The sequence below is a fragment of the Narcine bancroftii genome, chromosome 4, assembly GCF_036971445.1.
Source record: "Narcine bancroftii isolate sNarBan1 chromosome 4, sNarBan1.hap1, whole genome shotgun sequence".
NCBI lineage: Eukaryota > Metazoa > Chordata > Chondrichthyes > Torpediniformes > Narcinidae > Narcine > Narcine bancroftii.
Window position 1 is genome coordinate 87,758,728 of NC_091472.1, and position 17,530 is coordinate 87,776,257.

General features: G+C 37.4%; 1 long non-coding RNA gene across 1 annotated transcript; it reads left to right on the top strand.

Annotated features, from left to right (window-relative positions):
* Positions 1 to 1,203: 1,203 nt before the first annotated feature.
* On the top strand, positions 1,204 to 10,454 carry LOC138759891 (uncharacterized). The gene is made up of 3 exons (XR_011355202.1): positions 1,204 to 1,287; positions 2,619 to 2,729; positions 10,373 to 10,454. It is a non-coding gene; the product is annotated as an uncharacterized lncRNA (long non-coding RNA).
* Positions 10,455 to 17,530: the final 7,076 nt, after the last annotated feature.

Consider the following 17,530-nt stretch of genomic DNA (forward strand, 5'->3'; position numbering starts at 1 on the left):
CCACACTCTTAAGTAACCAACCATTAACCCTGTACTCAGCCCTCTGATTTGACCTTCCAAAATGCATCACCGAGGACCAGGGGTCCCAGAACAGATCCTTGTGGTACTCCATTAGTCACTGAACACCAGGCAGAATACTTTCCTTCCACTACGATTCTCTGCTTTCTACATGCAAGGCAATTTTTTTCATCCAAATAACCTGAGCTATGTTAAGACTGTAGCTCCAAAAAACGTTTGGTAGCCTGTAGGAATTTTGTTTTTTTTTTCCCCTCCTGACTCTGAGGCCTTTCCCTAATTACCAAGGCACGTGTAATATGGTAAATTGTCCAGATGAGCATTGCTTCGACATAGTAAATGTGACACCTACTACCTGACTGCCACTTCATTCATCAGTCCTACTATGGACTCATGGTACATTTTATTTACTCACCTAGTTCATCCAAATTCATTCATTGATAGAATATTCCTAAGGATTACATAGAGCAGAGAATAAGGGTAAAGCACTCCCAACCTCTACCACTGAGGACAAGGCCCTCCAATACATGCTATCTTGACCCAGAAATACATCACCAATCCTGCATTTTTGCTAGATCTAAACCCTGGAATTCTCCAAACATCACCCTTGTTGGAACACCTCCTGCACAAGGGTGCATCAGTTTGGGATGTTGGCTCACCATCACATTATTGAGGTCAATTATCATTAGCCAGCAATGTATACATCTCAGATATATAATTTTTGAAAAATTACAATTTAAAACCAATGGGGTGACAACACTTTGAAGGACTAGAGCCTTGAGATAATTCATTGCATGTTGAAATATTGCAAAGCAGAGAAATATTCTGCTAATTAATTAGTCAGGGGTCTGCTTCTTCTACGAGACTCCTGCATGTTCAAGGTTCTTTTGTCATGTAATAAAACAGAAAATATATTGCATGAAATTTCCTTTTTTCTACTGTAAAGCAAAGATTTGCCATCAGCAGACATTGCCCCAATGCTTCTTAGAGTCAGCGAAAGAGAGCAAACGAGGATCCCCAGAATCACCGTGTCCATGGATTCACCTCCAGCACTCCGGCAGACTCCGAAACCACGCAACCTGCCTTCCTTATTCCAGCATAAGTGATGACATGAAGTGGATGCGAAACAAACTGCTGAATGAAAGTATGGGGAATGGGAGTGACTGATTAACCACTTTCTATGCTGTAAGAAAAACAAGCACAAGGCTAAGTGCAGAATTGAAGCCCATAGCCAAGAAGGGACAAGCAAAGTTAGTTCAAAATGACTTGAAGGTCAGTAAACGCTGCTGTAATAAATATTATTTTTGGTTCTGGGTTCAATTTGAGAACAACTGTTCTTTCTGATTTTTTTATCTCGATGACTAAGATATTAGGGACACATGACACAATACTTGGCAATGTTGTAAAAATGAGGATGGCAATAGGTTTCAGGAAGGTGCAGACAAGTTGGTGGCGTAGGTGGACAGATGGCAGATGAAATTCAATGCAGTAAAAAGTGTGAGGGGATACATTTTGACAGGGATCATTTAGAAAGATTCAAAAACAAAAATGATAGAATTTTAAAGGAGTGCAAATGCAAAGAGACCTAGCTTGTAAGTTCAGTTATTTTTGAAAGTGGATGAAAAATTAGGCAAACATTTTATAAACCACCTAGGATTCTGGGCTTAGGGAGACCAATAATGTAAAACATTAGTTTATCCCTGATGGATTACTATATTTAATTCTGGGCCCTGGGTCTCTTTCTTTGGAAAGAATGAAAAGAGCTTAGAGAGGATATAGTAGCTACTGAAATGCTTCCAAGATTACTGTTACATGGATGGAGTAGATTGAGTTGTTAGCTTCTGATCTTAGAATTCTAAGGGCAGATTTGATAAAGGTATTCAAAATTGTGAATAATTTATTTAGATTTAATAAAGGTAAATTGTTTCAACTGATGAAAATGCAAAAAAAACAAAAATATGATCAATGTCCAGAGAAACCAGAGGTAGAATGAGGAGAAGCATTTTTACACAAAAATGGTTTGGATTTGAAAAGCACGGTCAGCTAGTACATGCAGATTCAAAATCAAGTTGTAGATTTCATATTAACCTTCAAACAAAATTTCTACAAATACCTCACAAGAAAAAAAAAAGTGAATTAATAGGAGGGAAATAACTGGATTGCTTTTTAAAAGAATCAGCTCCAATTCCACAGCTGAAAGGGCTCCTCAAGCTGCTTCACGATTGGAGTCATGGAGTTACATAGAAGAGAAAAACATCTTCTGGTCTACCAAGTCCATGCCAATTTACTCTAATCCTAAATTAATCTCGTATTTTATTCCCCTCAGATTCCCAACAATTTACACCAGATTCTACCATTCACCTTCACACTAAGTGGGATTTGCCCTTTAAATCTGGACATCTCAGAGGAAACCCACACAGTCACAATGAGAACATACAAATTTCACACAGACTACACCAAATGTCAGAAATGAACCCAGGTCTCTGGAATTCTGGAGGCAATTTCCATTAGTTATACCACTGCCTCTTTTATTGACTGTTGTTTTTTTTTAAGCTTGCCCTAATATTTTCTATAGCTTTCTCTTTATCCACGTATCTTTCTAGCAGCTTGGGCTTCAGAAGCAAGAGCTTTCCTCAATTAAGTTAATTTCTGCCAAAAGGAACATAGGCAAGCAGAAACAGGAACTGCTGACAGTTAAAGAACTCCCTACACATGTAAGTTCTTATATGTATTACTCTTGTCAAGCCCCAGCTACACAAGTCAAGCTGTGGAGTTAAATATAGTGAAGTGTTTAAGGCCAAGGATGTTCATTAGGCATTACAGATGCATCAAGGAAGGTGGGGGAGAAAATTTAGGAGTGTTCGGAATATAGCACTGAAATGTACGTGCTTATATCATATTCTTATGAGATTTAACAACAGATTTTGTTTATAATCCCAACTCTGGACAGCCTCAGGACATTTTACTTCATTAAAAATATTAAATAACAGCAAGTTGTTGCTGTGGTTGCAACATGGTGAATCATTCTAACTTCTTAAATAGATCAGGGATTTATAAGCGTGAATATACGTATAATGCATTTTTAGAGCATGAGCATTTTGCCTTGAAAGGCTGGATTGAAGTATTCTTGCTATAGATGTAATTATTTTCAAATCCTTGGGTTCAACAGAGCAGAGCTGTGCTTTTGTTAACATCAAAATCCCAGTTATGTTCCATAATAACAAATAACACATACAATTCCATAAAACAAGAAAGTATTTAGATGCTGTGATTGAAGTCAAGTCACAAAAATGCTGGAGAAACCAGCAGGTCCTGCAGCCACCATAAGAGGCAAAGAGATATAACCAACATTTTGGGCCTGAGCCCTTTGTCATACCTTGACGAAGAGCTCAGGTCCAAAATGTTGGTTAGATGCCATGGCCTCCTCGAGATGCTGTGGGACTTGCTGAGTTGCTCCAGCATTTTTGTGTATTGACTAAATTTTCTTTAATGTAGAGAAAGCTTTTTTCCTTATGAAATGTTGCAATTTAAGATTTGCATTGGGTTTGTTGCTTTGTTAGTAAATAGTGGACTATTTACTTAAAACCAATGTAGAATTATATTACTTGAATTAAAATATTCAAGCTTTTATGCCTTTGAGGATCTCACAATCATTCCTGTGGTAATTGAATTGACAAACAAATGTTGCTCAATTATACGTACACCACCATCTTCTGGAGTCAGTAATCATATTTGGGATTGCCACCACACAAAGCAGTCCATTTAACATTACTAACTTCCTCAGAAAACAGAGCCATCCAGCAGTAAAGTAATATTTCAGGAATATAGGAAAATGTAGGGATTCTGATACTGACTTAACTAGAAGCATGTTGGGTTCATAGATGTGATTAGAATAAAAACTTGAAATTTATAACCTAGTAACATAATAAAGCAACCTAAGACTCCTCACGATAGTAATACTCAAACAAAATTTGATGTTGTATTCATATTAAGAGAGTTGTCAAATACACAGTTTTTTTTAAAAAGAGCATCTTAAAATGTACAACACAGTATGGGCCCTTCGGCCCACAATGTTATGTTGACCTACATTCTGTACATCAATCAACTCTTCCCTCCCTCACAACCCATGAGGGAATAATAAAGTTGCAGACAGATTTAGGAAGTGAATTCCAGAGATAGTGTTCGGGCACAATGGTGGGGCAATTAAAAATAAAGCTTATACCCATATTCTCCCCAAATCTAGTAATGTGAGAGCACATTTCAATGAGATCGAAGTGATTTTGGTTATAATTCTTGGTAAGCGCCCTGCTTTCTATTTTTCTCAGACTTCTCAAATTTTCAAGTAAGTGATGAATTTTTATAACCCTCCTGTTGATAAAAATGAATGAGTTTAGCAATCCTATTCCAGGATCAATAGCCATTTTGTCTCTACACACACAACTCCATCTCCATATGTCCCTTTTCCCTCTGATTTTACTGTGAAATGAACAAAGTTTAAAATTCAATGCTCTTGTACAGGTCAAACCACTTCTCTCCCTCTCAATCTTTAACACAACTGTACATACAAATATATTTGTGCAATAACAATATACATGACAACAAATGATATATTGTCTGTGGATGATTTGTTCTGTATCATGATCACAAAACCTTTTTATGTGCCTCTTACCAATTGTGACAAAGGAACCATAGAAAGAATCCTGTCTGGATGTAAAACAGCTCGGAACAGGAACTGCTCTGCCAAGACTGCAAGAAACTGAAGTGAATCATGCACACAGCTGAGGCCGGAATGAAAACTAACACCCACCCCCCACCCCCCCCACCCCACAACCCACCCCTCTTTTAACTCCACCTAAAATTCTCACTGTTTCAGGAAAGCTGTCAATAATTCAAAGGATTCACTCTAACTCCGCCACATTCTTTTCTTCCCATTTCTGTCATGCAGAAGATTCAGGGACAGTTCTTTTCCTGTTTTTAGAATCAGACTCAAATGGACCCCTTATTAGTAAAAGATGATTTCCCTGCACTGCCTCACTGGACTTTTCTCCATATGCTGCTCTTTGTCCTAGTAACACCACACCCTGCAATTTTTGAATTATTATTATATTATATCCTATTCTGTACTTTGTTTTATTATTCGTACTTGACTTGCCTGGACAGCATGCAACACAAACTTTCACAATAAACAATTCAACTTCTCAGTTGTAAACATTACACAGAACATATACATTCAAGAAATTAGTATTGATTTTTGAGGTATTACACAGCAACTGCTTGAATGCTGTAAAGAGCGAGCTCTTAACTGACACTATTAATCCATTGTATTTATATTTTTTTAAAAAACAATTTTTGTTTGACAATGCTCCCACGCTTTTTAATTAGATTAATGGTATGAAAGTTGATGTCGTTGTGGCTAAATGTGTTTATTCACCCCCTGCACATCACCTTCCCTGTTCCACTTTCATTTATCACACTGTCCTTCAGTATATTCTCTATCTTTATGCACTTTCTGTGTCGTTCTCATACAGGTAACTTTTTCTCCATTTGCCCAGTTGCTTTCTAGTGCCCTGGGCTTCAGATGTGAGAGTTTCCTCAGCCAAATTAATTTTCAGCTAAAAGCAAAGCAAACCAGAAAATACAGTCACTAGAGTCACGAGATGTCCATGTATGTGCAATTCCTTGAATGAATGATTCACAGCAGGCTTCACCAACACAGGTCAAGTCATGAAGTGAAACAGAGTATTTAAGGCTGGCTTTTTCATGAGGTATTCTTGGATGCATCAAGCAATGTGGATAAGAAGATTTAGGAGTGTTCAGAATATGGGATTGAACTGAAGGAGCTTTATCTCAAATTCAGATATTTACATGCATTTATAATGTTGCAAATCTAATTTGCAAGTATTAAAGAATCATGGTTGATTTTTTTTTTAAATCCAAAATGATTTTGTTTTTTTCTGTAATTTGACTTGGAAGAATTTTTAGTCAAAGTGTCACATGGGGAATGGAATATTCACTCAGTTTTGCATTTTATACTTCCAACACAACCATATTTTGTGCAATATCATTGTTTATATATAAATGAATGACATAAGTGGCAAATAGCATCATAAATTAATCATCAAAAAAGAAAAGAAAGTAGATGAAGATAGAAATTAAGTGTAGACTTGGTGCAGAGGACAAGGGTTCAGATTTGTGGATCATTGGGATCTCTTTTAGAGAAGGTATGACCTGTACAAAAGGGATGGGTTGCACCTGAACTCAATACGAATCAATAGACTTGAGGAAAGATTTGGTTCAGCTGTTGGGGAGGGTTTAAACTAGATAGGCAGGAAGGTGGAAACCAGAATATTATGTTAAACGACGGGGCAATTGGTGGAATGGTAGATGCAATGGACAGAGACTGTGAAGAAGGACAGTGTATAGGGCATAAATGAAGTCAGTCAGTTTGTTGAAAAGTATTTATTTAAATGCAAAAGGTTTTAAGAATAAGGTGATGAATTTAGAGTTTGGATCAGTGCATGGAATTCCAACTTTATGGCCATCACAGAGGCTTGGCTGTTGCAAGGACAGAATTGACTGCTTGTAATTCTGAGGTTTCAAAAGTTAAAAGAGAGGGGTGGATGATATTACGAATCAGGGATAGTATCACAGCTGCAGAAAGGAAGGACATTATAGAGGGGTCATTTACTGAGACAGTGTGGGAGAAAGACAGAAGCAGAGGGAAAAATATTGTCAGTATTTTATTGGCCTAACAAAACCTCCAGGCCACCAAAGAGCAGATAGCTGGGCAGTTGTTTTTTGAAAGGGGAAAAAATAACAGGGATTTTGTCATGGGTAAGACCAACTTCCCAAATATTCATTGATACTTCCTCAGTGTAAAAGGGTTAGATGGGGCAGAATTTGCGAGGTGTGTCCAAGAAGGAATCGTATCACAGGATGTGGACAGGTTGACCCAACAAGAGGCCATATTCGATTGTACAAATATTGGATCCTCATCAGGTTACAGATGGGCAAGTATTTGGGAGATAGTGACCACAACTTCTTGAACTTTATCATGGTTATGGACAAGCATATGAGCATACAAAATGGTAAAGAGTTTAATTGGGGAAGGGTAAATTATGATGGTATTAGACAGGAACTTGGGAGTACAAGTTGGGAAATGATGCTCTCAAGGAAATACGCACCAGAAATGTGGAGCATGTTTAGAGATCACTTTGATGGAGTTCTGAATGGACTTGACCTATTGAGGCAGGGAATAGATGTTATGGTGAAGGAGGAGCATTTAGTCAAGTGGATGAAGGAAGCATTCACACAGCTTAGGAATAAAGAATTATACAGTTACAAGGAAAGAACTGAAGAGGGGACTCAGAAGAATTAAAAGGTGACATGAGAATGTCTTGGCAAGAAGGATTAAAGAAGACCCAAGGTTTTCTACATGGAGAGAGAGGGAAGGAATTCTAAAAGATAAATTGGGAACTAGGCACAGAGGCAGAGGAGATGAGGATGTCCTTGATGAACATTTTGTTTTAATTTTCACCAGGTACAGCGATCTTGATGCATGTGAGGTCAGCAAAGAGCAGGGTACTGTGTGATGTCAAAAGTTAAGAAACTGGTAGGGTTGGATCTTCTGAGAAACATCAGGATAGATATGACCCCAGTGCTGGATGAGGTACACCCAGGTTGCTCAGGAAAGTGAGGGAAGAGATTGCTGGGCCATTGATGATGATCTTTGTGTTATCCCTTGCTATTTCCTCTTTAAAGTCTGGTAAATCTCCAGGGCCAAGCATTTTTTCTGTTGAATTTTATACATCATTCTCCAAATGATTTACTTAAGCACTGTGCTTGATGAATCATTTAAAGATAAAAAGCTTTCCTCATCTTTTAATGAGGCTAGTATATTTTATTCTGAAAAAATGGAAATAAACAATAGAATGTGCATCTTATAGAGCTATTTCATTACTTAATGTAGATATGAAGATTTTATCTAAAGTTCTAGTGCATAGATTAGAAAATATTCTACCAATCATTATCAATTCCAACCAAACTGATTTTATTAAATATTATTCTTATTATAACATACATCAATTATTGAATATCTTGTATTTACTTTCCACACCAGCGATGGAATGTGTTCTTTCATTAGATGCTGAGAAAATGTTTGATTGGGTGGAATGGAATATTTAGTTGCTATTTTAGGAAAATTCAATTTCAGTCTAGAATTCATTAAGTGGATTAAATTACTATATTCATGTCCTTTGGCTTCAATTCATTGTAATTCACAACAATTGAAAATGTTTAGGCTTTATAGGGGAACTTGGAAAAAATGGCCTTTAAGCCCTTTGCTCTTTGATATGGTACTGGAACCTCTATCTTTTACTCTTTGACAGCATAGACAATTTAAAAGAATAACCAGAAGTGCAGTTGAACATAAAGTATCTCTTTATGCAGATGATCTTTTACTTTTATTTCAAATCCTGAGGTTTCTAAACCGAATATATTAACTTTGCTTGCCCAATTTAGCCAGTTTATGCGTTATAAATTAAATTTATGCAAGAGTGAACTATTACCCCTAAACTATTATGCATTTAAAATAGTTAAAGACTCACTCCAATATTTATGAATTTATGAAGAAAAATTATGAGAAGTTATAAAAAATTATTGAAAGAAAATTTTTGTTATTACTTATTCAGATTAAGGTACTATTATCAGGATGGTCACCCTTATCTATTACAATGATTAGACGTATCAATTTCAGTAAAATAAAAATTTTACCTAAACCTTTGTACTTCTTTCAAGCTTTACCAATTTTCATTCCTAAATCCTTCTTTACCTCATTAGATTTGATTATTTCTTCATACGTATGGCAGGGAAAACAACCACGTATAAATAAAGCCCATCTTCAAAAGACTAAAAAGGAACAGGGGATTATCACTTTAAATTTTAGATTATGTTATTGATGATTAATATATGTAATCTACTCTTATTGTTACATTTTTATAAATTAGTGAATTGCCCTTCTTGAATATAAATGGAACTAAAGTTTTCTAAAAAATCATCTACATTGGTAATTTTAGGTTCTTTATTTACCCTTTTCCTTTTCTAAATTGACACAATCCGATAATGAGAAATAGGTTGAGAATATGGGCTCAATTTAGAAATTTTTTGATTATAATAGTTTCTCTCCTGCGAGTCCCATGATAGATAACCATCTTTTTCAGCTGCCTGTGTTAGATGCAGTTTTAAGGATTGGTATAGATTAGACATTAAAAGTTATAAAAATATTTTTATTGAAGATAACTTTGCCTATTTTGAACAATTATCAGTGAAATTTAATCTTCCTAATATACAATTTTTTAGATATTTATAAGTTATCTTTCTGATCTTCATCGAATCTCAAATACAAACATTCTTGATTTATTTTTTGACTTACTGTTCATTCACGGAGGATTAATATCATGTATTTATAGCGACATACTGGATTTAAGATCAGCCTCAATGGCTGGGATTAAGAATGATTGGGAACGTGATTTGAATATAACATTTTCAGATGAAGATTGGTGCTCTACACTCAGCTTGATTAATGATTCCTCATTTTGTGCAAGGCATTGCTTATTACAATTTAAGGTGAATCATAGAACACATGTGTTCAAACTGCACATATAACAGGAAACAGTAAAAGCTAAAAGAACAAAACATTTGGCTAAACTAATTTTCAACAACTCTCATAATCCCAAGGTCTCGCTCAGTACCATCAACTCAGTTATTGGTCCCACACCCAATACCAACTCTGATGCATCTCTTACCAAATGCAAAGAATTTTAAAAATTCTTCATAAAAAAAGTTGAGGATCAGGATAAATATTTCCCTCCCCTCTTCCCCCCACCATCCCACCCATAACTTAAATGTACCACAGTTCTGTTCATCTAACCTGTTGTTTTAGTCCCATCACACTACTTACCCATAGAAAGATTGTGTCCTCCATGAAACTTACAACCTGCCTCCTTGACATTATCCCTACTCCCCACCAAAGGACGCTTTCAACATAGCTGATCCTAGCATTCTTTCGATTATTAACAGTTCCCTGGCCACTGGTACTGTTCCAATTTGCTTCAAGAGTGCTGTGGTCCAGCCCCTCTTGAAAAAACCCCAACTTAGACGCCACCACACCCAAATGTTACAGACCTGTTTCTAAACTATTCCTGTCAAAGGTCCTTGAAAAAGTTCTTCATAGCCAATTATGGCCCTACCCTCATCAAAACAACACATCTGAAAGATTTCAGTCAGGTTATAAAGCCCACCATAGCACACAGTCAGCTTTACTAAATCTATAATGACCTGTTCCTTTCTCCTGACTCAGGTGGCTCCCCCATTCTAATTCTCCTGGATCTTAGTGCAGCGTTCAATACTGTGGATCACACTATTTTAATAGACCATCTCAGGTATGGTGTCAATGTCCTGGCATGGCCTTGAACTGGTTTAAATCATATCTTAATGATGGAACTTTCTCAGTTAATATGAGCAAATTTTCATCTTCCTCAGTTACCCTTTCGTTTAGGGTCCCACAAGGCTCTATCCTAGGCCCTATTCTCTTTTCTTTATACATGCTTCCCTTGGTTATGTCATTCAAAAACATGGCATCTCTTTCCACTGCTCTGCCATTGATACTCAGCTCTATCTTCCCTTGAACCCTAATGACCAATCAAAGATCGCCAGCCTCACTAACTGTCTAGAGGACAAAGTGTTGATTACTCAAAATTTCTTACAGCGAAATGAAGACAAATTTGAAAGTATCCTATTTGGACCTCCTAATTCTACCAAAATTATCTCCAAAAGTATTAGTAACTTATCGACCATCATTAAACCCCATGTCAAATTCCTTGATGCGATATTTGATTCTATCTTCAAGTTCGATAAACAAGTTAATGCAGTAGTAAAAATCTAGCTTTTTCCATCTTTGCACTATTGCCAAAAATCAAATTATTCCTTTAATTTAAAGGTTAGTTATCTATGAGAAAGCTATCTACACCCTTATGTTCTCCCATTTAGACTATTCTAACTCTTTATATACTGGGATTAGTCAGAGTTCATTATCCCACCTGCAACTGGTTCAGAATGCCAGGCCTTGACAGGTGCCAAGAAGAGGGACCATGAAACTCCTATTCTGGGCTCCCTCCATTGGCTGCCAGTACGGTTCAGAATTTATTTTAAAGTTCTCATATTTGTCTATAAGGCCCTTAATGGGCTAGCCCACTCTTATATCATGAGTCTCCTAACTCCATTTCAAGACCCCTCATTTCAGCTAATTTGGAGCGCTTGGCTGTTCTGCGCTCAAATCATAAACTCAGAGGAGATCGCACCTTCACTATTGTAGCCCCCAAACTGTGGAACAACATTCCTCCTTCTATCATATCAGCTCCTTCCATCAACTCTTTTATATCCAGATTGAAGATGTACTTTTATTCTCTAGTATTTTGAGTTCTCCTCATGCACCTGATTGTGATCTAATCTCTCATATTAGTTTTATTCTGTACTTTAAATAGTTGTGATGTCTTTTTGATCTGTACTGAACTTTGGTTAGCATGAGTTGTTTTAAATGTGCTATATAAATAAATAAACTAAACTAAACTGAAATTATCTTGTTTTTATGCAGATGTTGATCCACTATGTGAGAAGTGTAAAATATTTGAAGCTTCACTGATTCATATTTTTGGGAGTGCTCCAATTTAGAAAGATTTTGGGAAAATATTTTCCAAACTTTATCAATGATTTTTAACATCAAAATAAACTATACCATTTAATTTATTTGTTTGTTTTTTTTTCTTGCGATATACCTCTGTCTGCATTCCCAGGAGAAAATTTGAGCTTTTATCATGTTGATAGCCAGATGAGCAATTTTAATGAAGTGGAAAGATGAATCTTCACCTTGGTTACATGATGTTATGCCCTATTTAAGCTTGGAGAAAATTAGATACAATATTAAAGACAGAAAGTTTCAATTTGAAAAGACGTGGGGCCCATTCATAAAATACTATCATGAATGAAAGATTTAGGAAGTTTGGATGCTTTGGAGATTCTCTGTCTAGTGTCTGAAGGTTGCTCTTTGATCCATATCTTTACAACATTCTCTATAAGGTAACTTTGATTAGAGGCAGTGGATAGATTAGATTTAGTTTTAGGGGTTTTTTTCTTTCTATTCCTTTTTTAAGATTAAATATGGGTTTAATATAGTTGTCAAGGATCATATCATTAAATTAAACAGAACTTACCCTTTGTTTAGATCAAGGAATAGTCTAATGTAGTTTTACTTATTTTCTATCTATATACATCTATGTATATGACTTGTTATTTGTTTTATTAATAGACTTTCTATGTCAGATTTACATGTTAAACTCAATAAAAATATTTTAAAAAGAAAAATGGTACCATGGTTAACAGGAGAGGTGAAGCATTTTGTCAAGTGGCTGAAGGAAGCATTCACATGGCTTAGGAAGAAAGGCTCATGACTGTATCAAGGAAATAACTAAAGAAGGACTCAGAAGAACCAGAATGTGATATGAGAATGTCTTGGCAAGTAGGATTAAAGACCCAAGGCATTCTACATGGAGAGAGATGGTAGAAACGCTCAAGGACAAAACAGGAACGATGCAATGGAGGCAGAGGAGATAGGGATGCCCTTAATGGACACTTTGTTTTAGTCTTCACCAGGGATAAAGATCTTGATGCATGTGAGGTCAGCATAGAGCAAGGTAATGTGTGATGTCAAAGAATCTGGTGGTATTGGAGCTTCTGAGAAACATCAGGATAGATAAGACCCTAGGGCTGGACGAGATACACCCAGGTTACTGGGGAAAATGAGGGAAGAGAATGCTGGGGCAGAAATGATACTGGAGGATTGAGAGATGGCAAATATTCAATTTCTCAGAGAGGTAATAGAGAGAACCGTGGAAATTATAGACCAGTGAGTCTTATGTCAGTAAAAACACAGAAATGTATGAGGAACTCAACAGGTTTTGCAGCGTCCACAGGGAGTAAAAATATATACAGTAACCAATATTACGGGCCCAAGCCCTTCTTCAAGATGCAAGTGAAAACCAGGCAAGTGTCTGAATCAGGCAGGGGGAGGAGTACAGACCAACAGACAAAAGGTATTAATTGGATATGGAAAAGGAGGCTAGGTGAAAGGAAAGGGGAGAATTGAATGGGGGGGAGGGGTTTGCTCTGTGAATGCTAAGCTGGGGTAAAGGAGACAGAAGGAAAAGTGGAGAGTGACAGAGCTGGAGGAAAGGAGTCATAGGAAAATATGGAGGAGGAGTGCTAAGGGAAACCAGAAAAATTGGTTAATTTCATCTGGTTGGAGGGAGCCAAGACGGAATATGAGATGTTGCCCCTCCTATTTGCTGGCAGCATTAGTCTAGCAGCCCATGAGACCATGGACAGACATGTTGGCAAGGGAATGGGGGTGGGGAGTAGAAGTGGGTGATCACTAGGAGATACCTGCTATTGCAGCAAATAGAACCAAGTGGATAAAGTCAACAAGCTCATCATGGGTGCATAAGGCAGCATTAAAGTAGTTGTTAATGTAGCAGAGGAAGAGTTGAGGGACTTTGTCTGTATTGATTGTAGCCAACAGAAAAGTAGACATAGTTGGAGCCCATGGAGGAACCCATGGCTATCCCTTTGACCTGGAGAGAGTGAGATGAGTCAAAGGACATTTCTCTCCAGTCTCATGTCACTAGAGAGTATTCTTAGGGACTGGATTTATGAGCATTTGAAGAAATATAGTTTTATTAGGGATAATAAGTGCAGCTTCATGAGGGGCAGGTTGTGCCTCACAAAACTAATTGAGTTTTTTGAGGAGGTGACAAAAACAGATTGATGAAGGTAGACCAAAGGATGTGATGTACGTGAATTTCAGTTAGGTATCTGACCACGTTCTCCATGGTAGGCTTATGCAGAAAGTCATGAGGCATGGAAACTTTGCTACATGGATTTGGAATTCACTTGCCCGCATAAGGTAGAGTGTGGTAGAAGGTCGAGCATATTCTGGCTGGAGGTCGGTGACGAGTGGTGTTCTGCAGACCCTTGCATTTTATGTTTTTATAAATGAAATGGATAAGGAAGTGAAGGGATGGGTTAATAAGATTATAAATGACATGAATGTTGGAGATGTTGTGGATAGTGTAAAGGGTTATTGTAGGTTACAATGGGATATAGACAGGATACAGAGTTGGGTGGAGAAATGGTGAATGGAAAAGTGTGAAATGATACACTTTGGAAAATTGAACTTGAAGGTGGAATACATGGGTTATGGCGGGATTCTAAGCAGTGTGGAGGAACAGAGGGATCTTGGAGTCCAAGTCCAAAGATCCCTCAAGGTTGCCACATAACTTAACAGGGTTGTCATGAAGGCATATGGAGTACTTGGTTTCATTAGTTGGGGAATTGAGTTCAAGAGCCACGAGGTAGTTTCAGCTCTAGTTGACTCTAGTTAGACCACACTTAGTTCAGTCCTATCGCATTATAGGAAGGATGTGGATAGGGTGCAGAGGAAGTATATCAGGATGCTACCTGGATTGCAGAACATGTCCTATGAAGAAAAGGCTTTTCTATTTGAAGAGACGAAGGAGGAGAGGAGACTAATAGAATTGTATAAGATTATGAGGCATAGATAGAGTGGATACCCAGCAGGGCAATGGCCAATACCAGAAATATCCATTTAAGGTGAGTTGAAAGTTTAGGGGAGATGTCAGAGCTTTTTTTTTATATAATTACACACAGAGTGGTGGGTGCCTGGGACTCAAGAGCTGGGGGTAGTGGTGGAGATTGGTACAATAGAAACATTTAAAATACTCCTCGAGAAGGCAATGTGGATATAAGAAAACCAGGGTTCTATGGGTGTGAGGGTGGGAAGGGTTAGATTAATGATGGAGTAGGTTTATATCAGTTGGCACAGCATCCTGGGTCAAAGGGACTGTACTATTCTGTATTCTATACAAAGAGACATGGATGTTTCCTGAATCATCCAAAGACATGATGTTTTGAAACTTAGAATTATAAACAATGACAATTAATGTAAATGGTTACTTTTGTTACAGAGTTCTATGGTGTGTGCTTTTATGTTAAAAAGTGACAGTTTGCCTTAGAGAACCAAGGTGAAGGTGGACTGCTGAGAGAGTGGGAGACAGACTGAGCATGTGCAGAAAATGAAAAAAATTCTGGACTTGGACTTGGTGCTGTGGAGTGGAAGAAGCCCCAGAGCATGAGTCATGGTCTGAAGGACAGTTTAGAATGTTGGGACTTCAAAAAGGATGAACATTCCGAAGGCAGCCAGAAGGATCCGGACCAAGCCAGTTGTTCCTCTCTCAGCAAGCAACACAAGACAACTTTAAATTTTGTGCTCTCTCTCTCAAATATCTTTTGGCTTTAATTTACCAAACAAACTGAATTTTGTTTATGATCTTTGCTTCGCTTGAGATTGAAGTTTTGTGAGTCTTGGGTGTTTTGTGTCTAAGTTTTACTGTGGGCTGGTTGGAAGTGTAGCTTAGACTTTGATTATGTATGTTTTATTTAGGCTGGGGAATTTATTAGTTTTACACTATTATAGAGATTTGCTTAGTAACCAGTGGCCATTGTTATAAAAGGGGGGATTTTGAATTAAAGTTTGAAGGTGAATTTTTTTGTTAAAAAGGTCATTGTTCATCTTTACCCCAGTGCGATATGCCTTCTTTGTGGTTGCTGGTTTGATCTTGTAACACTATTCATCTATTTCCTTGCAGAGTCAACAGTATGTATTTGGAATTGCACTGTTTACACCAGTGTGCACAGTAGAACAAGATAGAGTACTTTTGCACTTGATGAAGGGTGAGGTCTTAGAGGTTGCTAGTTGAGGGAAGCTATCATTTTTAACCCATCATACATAAATTACATCAACAAATGGTTTTCTAAATCTTATCCTCAAAAGAGATATAATGTATTAATCTTTCTTTAAAGATTAATACCACACCCATAGTCAGTTCACTGCTGCATGAATGAGGTGAATAGTTCCTCAACTATTCACTTAACTAATTGATTTTCATAAGTATAGATATAAAAAAATAAATGGAGTCATATTGCTTCACATTGTAAAAACTCAATTTTGGTGAGCATTTGGAGATTGAATGAAATATCCATGCAAACCTTCAAATAAAGACTAAGCCAAAGTCACATGAACAGTCATGGGACATACACCTGAATCAGTCAAGCATCTGATCATATGGCTGAATGTGCAGGCCCATGCTCAGCATTAAAAAAAGGGCTTATTTTATGCAACATCCTTGCAAATTTGAGCAAAACTGGCAGAAACTCTACCACCTGCAAAACTGAGCAATAACACTGCACAGATTTTCTAAGACCAAAGTCACTTGAAAATTAGGAATTAGATTCAAGAATTCCAGAAATGACTTTGACATTTAAATTATCTCTAATCTGTGTGGTTCACATTCCCAGAGTTATTTATTTTCCCACTTTATAACTTGTGGCCCACCCTTCCTCTGCTGTTGGCAGAAAAATCCTAAATTTATATACGGAACTGTATTTGTGAATTTTCATCTCTATTTAAATGGAAGTGAATTCTATAAACCATAGTCATAATTTGAGTCTAAAGCCCCTTTCACACTTGCATCCCACTAAATTGGCTGTTCAGTGTCCTGGGATAGGATTGGGGGTTTGGCTATCTAGGACACTGAATGCTTTCACCCTTACAAGGAACCATCTCCGGGGGTAGGACTGTTCTACCTTCTACTGGTGACATCATGACACATCAAGCGATGGTGGACCTGCCCTAAATCCTGATCAATTTATTATGATCTTGTATCTGAAAAAAAATCATGCATAATTATTACATAATTAAGCTTTAGGTACAGCACAGTATGAGCCCTTCAGCTCCTGTTGTTGTTGTGCCAACCTATATAAACCTCTATAAGGGACAGTGGGAAAGTGCAACAATAAATAGTAAGAGTGGACAATTTTTAAACAGTGTGGGAAAAATTGTAGTCCTATAGCGCACAATTTAAACAGTGTGGGAAAGATTGTAGTCCTATAGCGCACAATTTAAACAGTGTGGGAAAGATTGTAGTCCTATAGCGCAAAATTTAAACAGTGTGGGAAAGATTGTAGTCCTATAGCGCACAATTTAAACAGTGTGGGAAAGTTGTAGCACTATTGCGTGCAATTTTAAAAATGTGGGAAAGCTGATAGAGCTATCGCATACAATTTATAAATACCGTGATGGCAGACCTGCTCTCCCAGAATTCCATGCGGGTGATTGCTTTAGACTGTATCCCTGGCTGCATACATGGAGCATTCATAGAGGGGTTTCTCTGTTGCACAGCATTCTGGGAAGTCAGGTTCACCATTGTATTTTTCCCCATGGCCTTTATAAATTGTCTGCTACCCCTCTCTCTCTCTCTCTCTCTCTCTCTCTCTCTCTCTCTCTCTCTCTCTCTCTCTCTCTCTCTCTCTCTCTCTCTCTCTCCCC